This window comes from Vicugna pacos, chromosome 26 (assembly GCF_048564905.1).
Source record: "Vicugna pacos chromosome 26, VicPac4, whole genome shotgun sequence".
Classification (NCBI taxonomy): Eukaryota; Metazoa; Chordata; class Mammalia; order Artiodactyla; family Camelidae; genus Vicugna; species Vicugna pacos.
The window spans coordinates 25,123,043-25,139,455 of record NC_133012.1 but is presented as its reverse complement, the minus strand read 5'-3'; the positions used below and the strand labels follow the sequence as shown (position 1 = coordinate 25,139,455).

Sequence of the window (16,413 nt, the reverse complement as noted above, 5' to 3'; positions counted from 1 at the left end):
ATATAGGAGTTATTACCAAATGTGTCTGTTTTCCTAGACTCCAAGTGCTAAATCTATTAGGATTTCCTGCTATTCTTCTGAATTTTGAATACAGTTCATGTAAATTGAAAAGGCCAGTGTATAGAGACATTCTGTGACTTTCCCTCCATTAAAAGTATAGACTTATAAGATAATGGAGCAAAAATAAAATTTTTTAATGAAATTTACACATACAGTTCAAATCTGTGATTTCTTTTTACTGAATACAAGCTACTTTTGCTATAGTTATTTAAATAAAAGTATTTTCATATAACAATTGTTAGAACATCAGGCTTTTAACTTGTTTGAGGAAATATATTTCATTTCATTAGTCCCAAATTAAATTATCTACCTAGTCCTTCACTATATAGCTGCTGAAATTCAAGGAGCCCAACACTGGCCCATACAGACTCGAAGAGGATTTGACAATCGATTATAGGCACATATTTTGAAAAACAGTGTAGCCCAATGAATATTAGTTTTGTATTAAAAGTAGCAAGAATTTGCAAAGGCCATCAAATGGAAAAGGTACGGATTAAACATTTCTGATATTCATTTCTTCTTGAATACGGCTTTGGGGAAGGATTTGCTCAGTTACAACTGTGTTTCATCTTAGCATGTTTCTGGCCTGAGTAAGCTTTTAATCCTGGCCGACCACAGAATACAAAAATTCCCTTTGCAGAAAACGCGAACATTAGACTCTTAGGGAAGGGGGAGGAGGAGGAAGGTTCAGGCTGGAAGTTTCTACATAATGTTCCTCTCAAACGGACTGTGCAGAAACTTAAGAAGATTGAGAGTAGACCCGAGGTGCAGCCTTATTTTCCTTCTCAAAGAATGTGACGGCTACTTTTTGCTGGGCAGTTTCACTGAAAAGGTAGGTTATCCTTTTATTTTAGTCTGAATGAGTGCACTTTGGTTTTTTTAAATAAATGTCCATTCTCTTCTTAGCAATTCCTTTGAAGTCAATCTAATTCCTCTTTTCAAAGGTTTATCTGTGCTCAGGCTGTCGTGAAGCTGTGCCTTTACTGACCTGCTGCTCTGAGGTAAGTGAGCTGGGGAACTGATGGAAACTTGTAAAAAAAAAAAAGAAAGAGAATTTCCTTTCACCTAGAAGATGGCCCTTGAAGCGTGTTCCACAGAAGATTTCTTAAAATGCAGGACGTAAGGCCTCATCTCAGATCTACAAAACCGGAATCTGCACAGTGACAAGATCCCCACGCATTAGCTCCAAAGGTGATGTGCGCTGCCCCAGCAGACAATCCACCAGCGCTCCCTCTGCAGTGGCCCTCAGAAGGCCCGCCCTCTTCCCTGGATACCACCGAGGAAAAGGTCATACAGGGAAGAGCTCTGGCAGTTTGCTTCTACTCGGTCTGGCTTTGGGGAAATAGTTTAATTTCCAGGTTTCTGTTTGCTGTTTCATATTCTGTGACATGCCTTTTGCAGGTTAGCATGTTGTGACTTCCTCTTATCTGTTGACTTTGAGCCCAAATCATTACTTAGGAGGAGAAAGTTTCCTCCTTTACCCATGAGACAAATATCCACCCCACCAGCACATACTCATCCTGGCCTAACTCACCCCAACTAAAGTAATTTAATTTGCTTCAATTTAAGCTACTACACACTAGATTGATACAGATCCAGTTGCCACCGAAATATCTTAGGTAAAAATAAACAATCATTAACATATTAGTTGATTTACACATCATATTTTTCCAAAGGAAAAACTGTAATGGACTGCTATTCATTAAATAGAGTAGATCATGTCTTTAGCTTCCAGAATACTGCTTAGGATTACGGCACACTGTACATTTCTGCTGCAACTATATAAATATGTACATGTTTAAATTTATCTTTAACAGTCAGAGAAGAATATTAAAAATAAGTATAACTTTGATTTACAACTTACAAATCTCTTCATTCACATGAATTCATTAAAATATGAAGTCTATGCAACTTTCAGTTTAAAAGATCTGTTCTTGGTAAATTGGTTCTTATCACAGATTTTTGTCAATTTCTTTGAAATCCGTCAGCGTAAAAGTGGGTGTACTCTCATTTATCATGCAATAGATGTATCTAGGATGATTGTTCCATCATTGCTCCTGTACTTGGGTGCGCTAAGGGTTTAAGTCAAGGAGATCCCTGTGTTTCCCTAGAATTCCTTCTCAAGACGTATGTTACGATCAGTGTGTTCAGCCTGAGTTGGCACACGGTACAGACAGAGAGGGACCAACTCCCCAGAGCTGACAACACTCAGGGCTGATATTCTCATTCAACACCTCACTTCCGAGACAGGTGAGACACTGCAGGCTTAGGCGTGAGGGAGCCAGATTACCGCTCACCATCTAACACGCTTTCAAACAGCTTAGTGACAAAAGGTGATGAAGGACTGAGGATAAACATTGTAAAACAGCTAAACTTGGTCCTGGAAATAACGTGAAAGGTATTTAGATACTAAGAACTGTCACTTCTTTCAGAATAAAATAAGAGGAAGTAGAACACGATCTTCCATGATGTGCCTGTTGATTTAACTGTAAGACATGTCGGCAGTTTTTTTCATAATCCCTGAGCGTATACATTTTTCCAAATACACGTCGGTAAAAACCTACCGGAAGTAAAAGCTTAGGACTGATGACCAACCGTTATTAAGTGTTTAATAATAAATATATAAATAATAAACAATAAAATCAGTGTATAAGTAACAAATATTAAATGTTTAATAATGGCAGATTATTATTAAATGTTATTTATAACTATTAATTTTAAAGTCATCAGTAGACCACTGAAATAAAAAGTACTTTTCCTCTAATCATTGCCTCTATTAATGAAGTACAACCAAAAACCTCCCTGGCTATCTTTCCTTTTTTCTTCTTTTAAAAATAAATATTTATTACACACCTATTATGTGTCAGATGCTGTAACAACCTTTGAAAGGATAAAGACTAATAAAATGCAACTTATACCACTGAAGATCCTGGGATGCAGGAAGACTGAAGAAAAAACCTGGGGAGCTATAGATTTGTTGGCCCTGCCTTCTTAGTGAGCATGAGATTAATTTATAAGAAGTTGAAAGCACGCAGGGAACTATGTTCAATATCTTGTAATAACCTATAATGAAAAAGAATAAGAAAAAGAATCTGTATGTGTATAATCGAATCATTATGCTGTACACCAGAAACTAACACAACATTGTAAATCAACTCTACTTAAATAAGAACAAGAAACAAAACAACAAAAAAGCTGAAAGCAAAGTGATTAATATGGAATAACCATGATTCCCTGTGAAAGAATGTCAAGTCTTTATTTTAATGTCAAAATCCTATGAGATTAGTATTTTTCAACAAGTATATATGTTACCAAGTGTTACACTCTGTGCTAGGTCTCAGGGACATCAGGGAAAAAAGACAGATCTGGTTCCTGGTTTGCAGGTCTTACATTCAAGTAACAGAGTCAGATGAAATCGAGAAAACAGAAAAGGAAACACAGTAACTATAATTTAGCAACAAGGATGAACGCCACCAGCAAGGGGCCATGACACTGGTACAAGGGCAGGAAAGAGGATTTGACGTTCTCGCTGGGGCTTACTCCTAAGTACACATCCCTCCTACATGTGGACCACGTGTGCGTGAGATTGCCAGCCGTCGCGGGGTCTCTGTTCTAATCAGCTGAGCTGAATTTGCAATGGGTACAGGAATCGTGTCTCCTCTCTTCCTTTTCTTACTCCCCCGGAAGCATCTCTTTGTTACATAACAAACAGTCTGTATATGTATACCATTTAAGTTGAATACATTCTTTATGTATATTTTAAAATTTCTCAGGGTGGGTGGCAGAGTGGAAAAAACTCCTATAAGAGAGAACTCGTTTTTTCTCTAATTCAATGATATGCGTGTTCTATATCACCATGTGACTTTAGGCAGTCAAAAAGTCACTTTGTCTATCTATCTATCTATCTATCTATCTATCTATCTATCTATCTATCTATCTGTCTATTCATCCATCCATGCATCCGTCCATCCGTGTATCTATTCTCCTGACCTGGAGACACGTGGTGGACTCTATTTAGGGGTCACTTCTTACATCTCACTTCTCCCCAGAACTCAGCGCTGTGCTTACACACGATGCCAGTAATGACTGATGTTCACAGGACCTGGTTTCTTTCTAAAACCTCATTCAATAATCCCTCTGTCTCTGTAACCGGTAGTCCAGTGTTAACTACCAAGACAGGAAGACTCTGTGGGATATGAAGGCATAAGACAAGAAATGTGTTCATTAGACAACTCATATTTACATGAATTTACATGAACTACTTTAGACGCCAGAATGTATGATGTTTTTCTTCATATCTGAACGCGTTAATTATGTTAGAGATTTGAGGATCTGAAGGTCTGATGGAAAGATCATTACAACCAATGATTAGTATTGAGATGATGAGAAATGAGCAAAAAGTGAGGATGAGGGAAACAATATTATGAAAAAGCTTTGCTCTTATGAAATTGGCTATAATTACTATGATAATTAACTATGAATGCATTCTGTTGTAACAGTAATAACGACTTGGCCATTTCTCTAAATCCTACCTATATTTTCTAAAGGTGCTTCTAGTAAGTCTCACTTTGTACTGCTTTTTTGATCAGCTGATCAACTTCCTGCTGCACGCATTTGCTCTTTCTCCGATACTCACTCTCTCACTGGATGGCACCACCATCTGCATGATAACCCAGGAAATGTCAGGAAGCACCGTCCTTGAATCTTCCTTCTCTATCACCCTGATGTCCAGACAGTCTGAGGCTCTGTCAATTCCATGCACCTTTGTTTTAAATGATCTCAGTCTTAGTATCTTCCTCCATCACCACCTTTGTTTCGCTGAATCATTCTCTCCCTTCCAGCTGCTTTCTAATGGCTGAGAGGCATCATTCCTTGTACCGCCTCCAGAATCATCTTCCTAAATGCAGATGTGGCTATCCTTTCTTACTCGAGTCCTTTCAATGACCTCATTGTCCTGAGGACAAAGTTAATACTCACTTACCCCTCCCTCTTCTTAGAACCACAACTGGGCAACTTGTTCCATTTGTTGGAATCACCCATTTACTCTTAAATCTGCGTCTTCTCCCCAGAGGTTCCCTTCATCCTCACGGGGTGAGGTTGTCCGAGCGTTGGACTCTGCCTTGGTCAGTGTTACAGCCATAACAGGAGGATGTTGTCTGAATGCTACGTTAATCGGTATTTAGAAACTGCTCTAGCAGACGGATTTAGAATTCCTTCAGTACACATAATCTTGTGAAAAACAAGCAGTCTTGTGTGTGGAGGTGGTCCTAGAGAGGTAAAGTATATTAATTTTCAGTGAGACGGGTGACACGCCTTCCATACAATCTGCTCTGCATCAAGATTACTTGAAGACCTGCCGTCGGTTGAAACCAAGGTCTAGCCCTTGGTGGTTGTTCACTGTAGCTAACGGCAGTGATTATGTTTGAAGCACTGTCTCATACTGTTGCGCTTTTGTTGGTATTTAATAAAAACTCAGAGAACAGCTTGCAAAAAGCAGTATTCATTCCTGCTGAGAGAAAAAGGGAAGCAAGTGAATCACCTACTAAGCAATTTCAGAAGTTTCTGCTGCGATCTTAACAGCATAATTTTAACTTTCAGCACTGGGCGAGGTCAACACTGGTGCGCTCTGGACTAACGCATTACACTGCAGAACTGGGTCCAGACATGAAGTGGAGTTTCCTTTTTCTCAAAAGCGGTTTAGCCAAGATACACAATCCATGATCAAGAGTAATTTGGTGAGAACACTAGTGAAGTGTATACCTGGATAAACACTTGTTGCCCCATGTTCCAAAATACCAAAGCTCACTTCTTTTAGGTTCCCATTTATACTTACTACTGTTTTTATTTCAAATTATGTTCTTGTAATTTAAACTGCAGACTAGGGTAATTAATTTTATTTAGAATATTTAGAAATCTGGAAGGCACCATTTAAAATTACTATTTCTAGCACGAATAAAATTTTTAGAATTACATTTGATTGTGCAGAATTAAGGGTATATTCAAAGCTTCCAGCATCTAAAAAACATGCTTAGTTTTTAGTTTTAAGAAAGTGGTGATAGCTTTTTCTTTCTTATACTTCCAGATTCTCTTAGAGTCATTCAAGCCCACTGTTTGCTAATGCCTTGGCATTGTGCTAGCTTTAGGTGTGACCAAAGAGAAACACATTTAGTGTGGATTACTAATTACACTATTAGCAATTCTGGAAATTAAGGACTAATATTGCATTGGTATAATGGTGATTGATAACTTACAGATCTTCCAGTAAGAACTAATTCCTAATTAAGACAAGGCTACAGTTAAAGAAAAAAAATACACAAAAGGATGATAGATAACGGATTTACTGTGAAAAAGTTTTAAACAAAATCCAAGTATTAGTAATAGATTACTTGGAAGGGACTTATCTGGTAACCCCTACAATTCAGTGCCGTTTTTCTTCTGAATATTATCTAACACACTGCATTCTCTGGGGTTTGTAACCCCGGCTAAAAATCTCTCAGGAACCAGCTCCCTCATGACCTTTCTGGTATTTCCTGTTTGAGTCAGAGGGGAAACATCCCTAACAGGCCCTGTTTTAGGGGATTTAGCCCTTTGCTTCCACAACTACAAGAATCATGAGATAAAAGAAGCTGAAACAAGAGAAAGGCAGCCAAACCATGGTTTTGGTGTTCAGCATCTCCTGCTTCATTTAAGGAGAAAGGTTTATGACTTGTGGTCCTCAACCAGCCATCACATATAAAACGGTATTTAGGTATTTTCTTTGGCTACTAACTTAACGCGTCACTGACTGTAATTCCATTACAAACTGTTTGAGTCAAGGTTTGGAAGACTGAGACAGAGGAAAGCCTGGAGCTTTGTAAGCAGAACTGGGTGACACAGCATCGTAATTACATGAGCTGTAACTCTGTGAAGGGAGGGTGCAGGGCAGCCAAGTGTGTCATAAAGACCATCAGGAGGTCGGGGCTTGATTCAGCCAGTAACTTGCTGTAACTCTGGGCAAGCTACTTCACCCCTTAGGTGCTGAACCCCATCAGGGTGTTTCAAACTTCCTTCCTTCCTCCCTTCCTTCCTTCCTCTCTTCCTTCCTCTCTTCCTTCCTTCCTTCCTTCCTTCCTTCCTTCCTTCCTCCCTCCCTTCCTTCCTTCCTCCCTTCCTCCTTTCCTCCTTTCCTCCCTTCCTTTTAGCTGTGGTCCTTTAAATACGTAATCTTAGGTAGAATCTCAATTTCTGTCATTCAACATTTACTGAGTACCAGCTATGTGTTGGGCCCTGTTCACAGGACTGGAGCATGACACATAAAATAAACCAAAGGAGAGATGATGAGGTGGATGTGGAGCTGAGGAGTGGGAACCTGTCTTCTTGGAAGACTGACCCCCGGAGCCTGGCAGTGGCCTAGAACATTCTCTGAATCCTTGTTTTTCTAGAGCACAGTTTGAGGACCACAGAGAGCTCCCTTACCTTTGTAATACTCTCTGGCTCCACAAACAGAGAGTGCACATTTATTAGCCATTGTAGTTGCCATCACAAATGCACCCGACTGTCACAGTTAAGTTCGTGGTGTATGGGATCATCCCACTACAGCTGACATCTTCTTTCTAGATGGTGTCCTGTTTTAAAGAGGAAGAGGCGAATGAGTCACGTTTTTACTTTGATGAGATCTTCGCCTCTCTTGGTCTCAGGTTTTGTTCTTGGTGCTGAGGTTCATTTTTTCTTACTAGACAGGGCATTGATGGTCCACGATCTACTTTATTTTGCACAACTATTAAAGGAATTCTTAACCGTGTGTGCCAATCTTATTTAACATGTAATGGTGCCCTGTCAAGGAGACCTTGCACATTCTATTTGATATCTGAGCAAGTTAAGCCAGAATTGAAATATATTTTAATTTCTCATCTGAGAATAAACAAAAAGAGAAAGCCAGGAAAAGAGGGGTAGGAAAAAAAGCAGTTGCCATTCAGCTTTATAAGGAATAGTTATATTTGACAGCTATAATATATAACTACTTATCCTCGCTGCCAGTCAAAGATAATTTCCTCTAGTTTCCTTCAAATATATTTGAATCTACCAAATAATGTACAAGGTGTTTTTCTCTTAAGAAAAAAAGGTAGGCTCTGAGATTATATGAAGTTTAAAAGATTTAAGTCCTAGTTAGAAAATTTAGCTTGAAATCGAATGGTTATCACCGCCTTATATTTCAATGATATTTCATTTCCCACACCTGCCTTCTCAAGCCATTTCAATCATGAATAACAGTGGGGGAGAAAAACAATAAGCATTATGTGTGCAGCGCAGGTCTTGGCAGGTAGGAGCCAACCTGGAAAGAACAAAAACTGCCACCACAGGGCTGGAGCTGGTGGGGAGCCTGGAGCTCCGCCCCGACAGTACCGAACTCTGCAACTCTGTTCTCTCTGTGGTTTTAAGAAGGCTTGGTCTTTCTAACATTACACTCTGAAAGCCAACTTAATAGATGCTCTATTTCTGGAGAGCTTTGTAGCCAGAATTATGGAAAATTCTTGTGGTCGTTGTCACGTTCACTGATGAAGGGGCAAAGCACAGAATAAATCTGGCTGATGTGCGTGAAGTCCGCGAGCTCACGGACAGCAGCTCCTGAATGGCACCTTCTTTATGCCATAGTTGAAGAGAGGCACCCTTTCCAGCAGCTGGAAGGTGGCTCCGGGATGCAAGGTGGTATCTGGGGGGCCGCGCCAAGTGCCTGGCGTGAACCTGGGGACGTCAGTGCAGAGTTCTGGTGAACGGGGTAGCGGAGCTGGCGCTTTACAGCTGAAGCAGGTGTGGGCCTGTGTGACATGATGTGAGAGGTATTAAGAAGGCTTCATAGTCAAATCTGTCACTTCCATCATCATTCCTCTCAGATAAGATTTTCCATGCTCTTATTAAAAAGAAAACAGGTTATTCGGGGGTCGGGGTGAGTCACCACCACCTTAGCAATAATCAGTTCAACAGCTAGCCCAGCAGAATGTAGGAGCCTGGGTGAGTGGTACTCACAGAGGTCAGTTTTGGTTGAGGGAACAGGTTGGCCCGGATGCAGATGAGGGTGGGGAGGTCCCGCAGCACTAGCGACGTGGGCCCAGGGAGGGGCCGGGTGGAAGAGGGTAGGATGGATTCAGTGCTGATTCAGTTCCTGCTTCCCCTGAAGTAATGAGTGTAAAAAGTCATCTTGACATCTGAGTGATTCTGTCTTACGAAAACTCCCTGGATGCTGAATGCATCCTGTTTTCCTTGATTCTCCTTCAAAACATTACTTAACATCTGAGGTTTAGCACAAGGAGTTGGGGGTGCGAAGTCTCCTTTCACTACATCCCCAGCATTCCTCCAACCCAACTAATTCTCCTCAATTATGTTCCAGAAACTATTTATCTTTCCACCCCCTACTTGGTTCCACTGCTACCGTTGCGCCTCTGAAGGCTCATGGTCGGTCTCTGCTGCACAATGGCTACGATAGGTCTCTCCTTTAAAGGTACAGAAGGTGGAGGATTTTCAAGTTAATTCTATCTTCCTTTCCCACACACTTCAGATAGTAAACGAGAGGGGTGTGGCCACTTAGACCTCCAGAGAAACTTCCCATCCTCAACAGCCCCACCCAGTACGGGCAGCAGCTACAAGGAGCTTGCTTTAGTCACCCCCTCCTCTGTTACAGAAATGTGTCCTTTAACACGACTCAGTTCAGCAAAAGTAAACCATCGTGCCTTCTCCAGTGGCTGTTGCAAGGATCCCTGCTCGATAATGTTCTCTCAGATCAAGTCCCTGCTGCTCCTGAGCTTACAGTCTAGCCAGAAAGGTTAGGGGCGCCTCTCAGAAGCAGGGAAATTTATCACCCACAGAAAGCAATGAAGTGTTGAATGCTAAGTGACGAATGGGAGAGAGCGGATAGGAGCTGTGCCTCCCAGTGTCTTCTAATTCTTCACAGCCTTGTCGCAATTGTCATCAAAGGGGCTAGCTGGATATTTGTTTAACATCTTGTCTTCACCTTATTTTTAATTCCTTTCCTTTCCTGCCCCTTGGTGCCAGGTCCTTGCTGGGGTTTGTTGCCAGTGTATCCCAAGGGAAAGTCAGAGAAGGAAGCAGTCACTGACCAGCCCTGGCCATTGGTGAAGACTTCTCAGAGCTGCTTCAGACCTGGTGGAGGGAAAGTCCAAAAATTGCTCTGGATTAGTCATGCCAGTCTAGCCCTCTGTCTGCACCACAAGACTCTAATGACACATTTCTTCATCTGGGAATCCCCAACTTGGTGTTAGAATCAGGAAGGCTTCTGGATGCCTCCTGTCCTCAAGTGGCTTGGACAGACTGCCAACGGCCTGTGGCTTGACCTGTTTGTATGTGCGACCCCAATTCAGTTCACCACAGAGACATATCCAGGTTCCACGGGTTTGGACTCCCAGGCAGCCCCCAAACCCTGGCGGTTATTGTTTTTTATGCTTTGAAAAGAGCCCTGGGCAGAACCATCCCCCTGAAACTCCTTACTGTCTTCAACGCAATAATTCTCTGTCTTTTATTCTTGTTTCCAACTCTCCCAGGATTCAGAAGAACATAACGGAAAGGGAAACTACAGCCAACCTTTCCATGATATGCTTAGCTTTGTGTGCAATGCAGTGTGAGCAGGAAGATGTTTCACCGTAAACAGGTTTTTTAGCCTCCTCTGCTGCTTTGGGTGAGGAAAGGCAGGCAGCTGCTAGGACACTGAGGCAGTGCCCCCGATTCCCTTCCCTGGTCCCCTCCGTGAGAGCAGAATGAGCCACCTCCACCCAACTGTGCGGTGACTACCGTGCATTAAGATGCACGAATAGCAATCTAGCCCTTGAGTCTTACTTTTCATATTTTTCCAGACAGCTTAAGTCCAAATAAGGTTCTGACTCCTCCTGAGATACTTCCTAACATTTCTAAATGGGTTTCAAATTCCCTCCCAATTCCACTGTCAGTAGTGAGCACCACATTTCACAAATGGGCCGGTGGGTTGCACAGATGCACATCTTATAACTGTACTTGGTTTTGCTTGAAATAGTTTCAGGAACTATGGAAAAGGAGTGGTTTATTTAGAAATCAGGGGTAAACACAACCTTACAATTATCATGTGAATATGGGGGATTAAGAGAAAGGAAAAGCAACACCACTAGCAACATTCTTGTCATCTCACCCTCCCTCCCTGCCTTGAGATGTTATGCATTTTCCTCCATTCGCGTGATCTGGGGCTCCATTTAAAGTCGCGTCTAGAGTCTTTTGAATATTTCCTGTGGTGACAGAAATTTGTTCTTTGAGGAGAGACTTTAATTTAGGGAACCCAAAGATAGAAGTAGCCCAATGAATAAGGTGGATAATCATGGCAGGTGATACCAACTTTGTTTAAAAAATAAAGGGAAATGGGAAAGATTTTCTCCATATGGTCTTTTACACCATAGCATCTCTGGGATAATGCTGTAACCTTACAGAATGCCTCTCTGAAGAGGCTGACTCTTGACTGGTAGGTTCTTTTCTCTTCTCATGCAGATTCTGTGTATTGTGGTTTTACTTACGCTCTGGTTTGCACAGAATTATGTCCCTAAATACTGTCACAGGAGCTGGGTCTTACGAGCTTCTGGGAATTCTAGTCCACTTCAAACAAGTATTTAATATATCAAATTGAGATAATTAAATTGTGCTTTTGCTTTGCAGAACACTAAAAGCAAAATATCTCCTATGCTACTCAAACCATTTAAAACGTTTTTGGAAATGTTAAATTATCTGTAGGTGCGCAAACTAGATTCTAAGTTCAAGTCCAGATAGTACCTTATATTGCTTTAGTCACTCCCAGAACATGGGTTCAATTAAAGTTGCCTGACAGGGGAAAATTAACATTCTTTAAATATGCAGGCAAACCTTTCCTCCTTTATAGGACAAAAGAATTGCTCTGCGCCTTGGCCTTGGCCATGGCTTTGTTTTCACTTTCCCCACCCCCAAGTTCACACTTGAGGCACATTTTAATGCTGTGTGTCCACCACCTATTTCCTGTTATTGTGTGTCTTATTATAGGCTGCCCTCCTTAGAGTTCTTATCTTTTCATCATCTCCTAGTCCTTTCAGTTGAGATGAATTTGCCAGAGGCAGGGAAAGACTGAATGGACTCTGTCCCTGTCTGAAAGGGAACCGCACCATAGGCTGTTAAAAGGAAGGATGATGCCCAATGCACTTACCACTTGTGTTGTGGCGTCAGTATTTTGTTTGAACTACAAGCCAGAATGGAACTTTTTTAAATGTCAAAGACTTTTTTTTTTCTTGCAATCTTAAAAAAAAAAAGTCTAAGTTTGGACCTTAATGTGTCAACAGATCTCTTTTACATTATTTTTGGCTAAAGCCAGAAACAAAATTGTGTTGAAAAACATTATGAGAACACCTCTCCTCCTAAGATTTCTAGTCCGGTATGGTAGACTCCAGAGGTTTGGATTAATCAGACAAGCCTTAGAAAAACATCCACTGTTTCAGATGATCTCCTTAACCAAGTCCCAAGGTTAAACTGCTAGAGGGCTTCCGATCTGGAATGAACTAGCTGCACGTTAGGGGAGTGGTCTGATAACTACTGCTTACAAACGAGGGAACCTGAAACCCCACAGCTATGCTTCCAGTAACGCGGCCAAAGAAAAGCCACATTCATGTACATTTCTAAGGCTAATGTATATTTGCAAGATGCGTGTCTCTGATATGATTAAAATATGATATATGTGACTGAATTAACCTGATTATTCCGTAATAAAAAGTAAAAAAATACTACCCTGATCACACTAGTCATTTTGAGATTAATTATTTAAAAATACATTTTTTTTTCCTGCAGAATATTTGGATTCTTACCTTTGGTGGAATAAACAAGTAAAAATGTTTTGGTTTATGAACAATGGCATTCAGGAAACACTTTCTGAGAATCTGCTCTGTATGCGGTGCTATGACAGGATGAATGATAGCAGGGCAAAAATTCAACATCCCTGCCCTCAAAGAATTCAGTCTCATCCGAGAGACAGTTAAGGAAACACATATTTTCCATGTAAATGGACTGTAAGGTTTAACACAACTAGGTGGAGGGCTCTGTGGGAACAGAGTTTGGCACATCTAATGCTGCAGGTGGACACCTTAGATAAAATACACAGTGGCTGCAAAGTCCTAAAGGTAAAATACAAATTTCCTCCATGGTGGGAAGGTCAGAGATGTGCAGGCAATGAATTTTAGGAACCGTAGCAAAAGCCAGATGGTAAGTCAGAAAACCAGATGCTGTCATTTCATGCACCTTAACATTCCCTTGTACCTACATTACACTATGTTCTATACTAAACACTATAAACTCTCAGGGCCTTAGTTTTTCACGAGCAAAATTGGGATCACTTTAAGGTTTTTTCTGACGATTAAATATATGGATCCACATAAAGCACTGAGAACAGTGCCCAGAATATAATAATATGGTAACACTACGTTAACTGCTATTAGTTGCTGTTTTCAGGTTTATCCATTTCACTGACGATGTCACACAGCAAGATGGCAGGGTGGCCAGTCAACTCCTTTACTCATTCACAAATACTGATGAGGCACTTACTATGCACCAGGCATGGGGGTTCAAGAGGGAAGCCATCAAGTACCTACCTGTTCTCATGCTGCTCAAAATTCCAGGGCTGAGATGAAAGAAAAGCAAGTAAATCTCATAAAACAAATAAAAAATATAAATTCAGAGATCAGTAAGTATGAAAGAGCATGACAGTCCTTGGGGGTGGGGGAAGACGTTTCACGTACTGTCATTGTTGACGCTTTCCTGGAAGAGGTGATAACTCGAATGCTAAAATGGAACCAGCCCTGTAAAGACTCGAGGTAGGCATATGCTCGGCACGTTCCGGAAAGAGCCAGAAAGCCACTGGATCTGTAGCAAAGGCAAGGAGAGGACTAGAATTGCGGGACGAGGCTGGAGAAGCAGCTAGGCACCAGAGCACGGAGGGCCGGGGGGGTGGTAAAAAATTCGAATCATTTCAAGTTTAATGGAAAGTCTCTTTAGGATAAGCCACAGTCAGTCAGTCTTTCAAAGATCTTCCTTTCCCTCCTCCTGCCACCAAGCACTCCACTAAGCTCCTGAACTGCGGAGGGTCCCTCATGCCCTCCCAGCCCCCTTCAGAGGGCACAGCCATCCTGTTGCCCAGAAACCATGCAAGAATATATCCTTACTCTTCTGTCTAAACTTGGTCTGCCTTTTTACCTTGGTAATTCCGTTTGAGTATGTTTCTTCCCTTTATCTTAAATACCACACCCTTTTCAATGACAATTTGTGTAAAACTTGTTCTATGTTCTAGGAACTGAATGAGGCTCCATGGTTAAAACGGTGAAAAAGGACACAATTATTGCTCTTAAGAAGCTCAGCTGCCAAGAGGTGTCAACAGACAAGTTAAGAGACATCAAGGCATGGGCTGGTGAGTGTAGTGACTGGGATGAGCTCAGGGAGAACCACCTTCCCCAGTGACAGTGGTGCAGGCTCCTGAAGGAAGTGCCCAGTGTGAGCATCAGAGGCCAAGAGAACACGGGGGAGAAAGTGGGAGGGTGAAGGAGGCTTTCCAGGCAGGATAAGTAATCCTGAGAAAGAATCCAGAGGCCAGAGAACACAAGTTTCCAGAGAAGGAAAGCAGTACAGTGTGACTGAGATGAAGCCAAGCTCCTGAATTTAATTCAGGTTCTCCAGTTGCTTCTAATTCTCTTCAGCTGCTTCCATGATTGGCCACTAGTGCCATGTAGCCAACCTGGTCTTTAATAGCGGTGTGGGTTTTGGCAAGATACTGACTCTGAATATCAGTCTTCCCCTACCCCCTCATTTAAAATGGAAGAACATATTCCTATGTCATGGTGAGGTTGTGAGAATTAAGTCCACACCGCATGGAGTGGATTTACAATTAATCCATACCTCATGTGGACAGATGTGGCTAGTGGAGCAACAGGCATACAGAAGGTGATTGATAAATGTTAGCCTTGTTCCATCCCTCAGTTGTTTTTAAGAGAATATACTGGGTGCTCAAATTCCTCAAAACACTACCATTGTTTCCTATTACATTACTTACTAAGGAGCCTCTCACCCTGTTTTTCTGAAGCTCTTGGTGCTATATATTAGTCCTGTCCACAACTAGTCTACCCCCTCCTCAACTAAAATTTGAAATCCTTCGCAAAAGCAACTGCTTCCTGGATGTCAGCCTTCTCCCAGGCTTACAAACTCTGATTCATCATACTTGTAAAGCCTTTTTCTTCCTTCAGTATCCTTTATAGGTAGTTTTCTGTGATGTATGATGGGAAGAGAAATTGTGAATTCTCCCAGGATATAACTTCTTTAAATCTGACACTTCGTAAATCAACTCTGATTAGCCTTTCTTTTTTGGAAAAATGAGATTGAGATAGATTTATCATTTTTCCATTTTTCTCCATTATCTAACTATTTTGATGATTGAAATCAATAATACCCCTAGAGGTATTTTTTCCTATTTCGATTCTTTCTTCCTCAAATCTTTGAGGAAATAAAAAATAGTCTTAGGTCACCTCTGGGACTAAATTTGCGGATCAGATACCTATGAAGTGACTGTCATGTTCCCACCCTGCAGGAAGCTTTGTGGCTGAAGAGGGCTCTGCGCTGGACTTCCTGGTTTCTTGGGAAGCTTGAGGCAGATAAGGTCCAAGCTGTAAGTCAAGATCATTCACAGATCTATTGACTTGGAAACCAGCTAAGATAAGCTAGCTGGATTCTATGTCATAGAGTCAAACTAAGATATTAATAAGTTTAATAACACGTCCCAGGCAAGTTCTTCTATTCCCATGACCTCATTTCACCAGCTCTCTCCCCATCCTATTTGGCACAAGGATTTCTAGACACAGGTTGTTACAGATCTTTATGGAAAACTTCTGGCAGTAAGTCTCTCATTATAGAGCTCTTTTGTTGATTCTTATTCAGCAAATGTGAATTGAAGATATTTGAATTTGGATTTAAATGCCACATAGTCTTTCCTCTACTTGACACTTGGAAGGGGGGCCCATATTATGCAAGAGGAGAATGAAAATCCTGCCAGAAGTACCAGTGAGCCTAGTTTAGCAGTAGCACACATCATACCTCACCCCTCCTTTGGGTCCAAAGGATTGAAAGTTTCATTTTCACCTCATTTTAGGGAGCTGGTTTGGCCTGAAGTCACACACAAAATGAACTGTCTCCAACATCTACATCAGGAAGTAACTCTAGCTCAAGATAAAGGTCACTGGTGGGGCAAGAGGCGTGCATTGCTTATTCTGGCGTCTCTTTCCTCTCCTGGAGATCATTTGGAAAAGCTACCACGACTTCTCCTTTATAAGCTTTAAATGTTGAAATGAA

General features: G+C 41.4%; 1 long non-coding RNA gene across 1 annotated transcript in view; it reads right to left on the bottom strand.

Moving 5' to 3' along the window:
- The window catches only part of LOC140689519 (uncharacterized), a 34,844-nt gene extending 29,284 nt beyond the window's left edge, over positions 1–5,560 (bottom strand). Inside the window, exon 1 of the long non-coding RNA XR_012064563.1 lies at positions 4,697–5,560. This is a non-coding gene — a long non-coding RNA (uncharacterized lncRNA). The remainder of the gene's footprint in view (positions 1–4,696) is intronic.
- Between the last annotated feature and the right edge of the window lie 10,853 nt (positions 5,561–16,413).